Source organism: Vulpes lagopus, chromosome 24 (genome assembly GCF_018345385.1).
Source record: "Vulpes lagopus strain Blue_001 chromosome 24, ASM1834538v1, whole genome shotgun sequence".
NCBI classification, from domain to species: Eukaryota; Metazoa; Chordata; class Mammalia; order Carnivora; family Canidae; genus Vulpes; species Vulpes lagopus.
In genome coordinates, this window is record NC_054847.1 from 26,470,706 (window position 1) to 26,472,236 (window position 1,531).

General features: G+C 38.3%; 1 pseudogene; it reads right to left on the bottom strand.

Annotated features, from left to right (window-relative positions):
* Positions 1-918: 918 nt before the first annotated feature.
* On the bottom strand, positions 919-1,138 carry LOC121481966 (annotated as a pseudogene).
* Between the last annotated feature and the right edge of the window lie 393 nt (positions 1,139-1,531).

The window sequence follows — 1,531 nt, forward strand, 5'->3', positions numbered from 1 at the left end:
TAATGTCAACCTTAATTTATGATTCGTCTTAATACTAATGTCTTCTCTTTTTGACAACTGGGAAATTTAATAGGAATCAACAAATATACTGGGGGTGGGTAGTAGAAAAAAGGGCTTTGTCTCTACATGTGACTAGAGCAATTCACGCAAACCATGACCTGCAACAGAATCTACAATATCTGCTTTTGTTTTAATAAAACATGGATCCACAGTGATTCCATGGATTTTAGCCACTAACACTGGAATCAATACACACAAGCACCGGCTGATTTTTTTTTTTTTAGAGTAATTCACTCACCGCTAACTTATGTAAGTTCTCATCTTGAAACTGGTGATGGCTGACACAGAAATATTTCTAGGATCAAAACTGAAAGCAGGTAGATACTGTGGTTGTGATGCTAAGAATATCAAATCTGCCTGAATTGAATACATGTTGAGGTTGCTGAGATTTGGTTCATTGAGCAACTGGGTGACAGACATATAGTTCAGATATGACTGCATACTTGGAATTTCTTTTAGCAACTGAATAGGTGGTGTGTGTGTGTGTGTGTGTGTGTGTGTGTGTGTGTGTGTGTTTACAGGATAGTGACCCAGAAGAGTTAGTTTAAGACTCAGGTGTTAGTTCTTTCCTCAGATAGCAAGAACCAGTGGTCTCACTGGGGTGCTATCAGCTACATTGAAGGGACTGAGGGAGAATGATAAAGAAGGTAAAAGGAAGTTGGGCAAAGGAGGTTTGTTGAATCCTGTTTCTTGGATAAACTAAGGTCAATCAAACATTTCAGGATATCTGCTCACTAATACTCAACTTGTGCAGATCTGTGTCACTCTTTTGGATCTTATTTAATGCTTGCACTAACGATTCTCTTTTTTTTTAATGAATTTTTAAAATTTAAAAGAGTTGAAATCAGTGTGTCAGGTTCATTTCAGCTCCTTCATCACCAAACCTAGGGGCAGGGGCTGCTTCATTTTCTCTGCCTTCTCTTTGTCTGTGATGACAAGATATAAAGGTATCTGCTGCATTGAACTTTAGGCTTCACATTATCTGTATTTTTTTTTTTTTTTGGATCTTGACGGATTTGGCATCCTTTGGCCTGGCTGTGAGCAGAAAGTCCTTGACTTTATCAATTTTGCAAGGCATGGCTGTGAGGGTCACAGGAGAGCATGCAGCTGGTGCAGCAAGCTGCAAGGAGTGAGGAATAGACTAAGTGTTCTTGAGGTCACCAGCTTTCCTGAGCAATGGAAAGTCATAGTGGTATATGTGAATGGTTAAATTGATAGCTCTCAAATTTTAACATGCATCAGAATCATCTGGAGAACCTTTAAAGTACAGATTACTTAGGCTCATCCCCAGAGTTTCTGCTCAGAAGGTCAGGGGCAGAGCCTGAGAATTTGCATTTTTAACAAGCTCCCAGGTAATTTAGATACCTCTGGTAGGGGGACTATGCTTTCTTATCTATTAGACTCACTTTGTTTCCATATATGTTGCTTTTTTTTTCCATATGTTTAAAAAAATTTTTTTTAAAGATTTTAT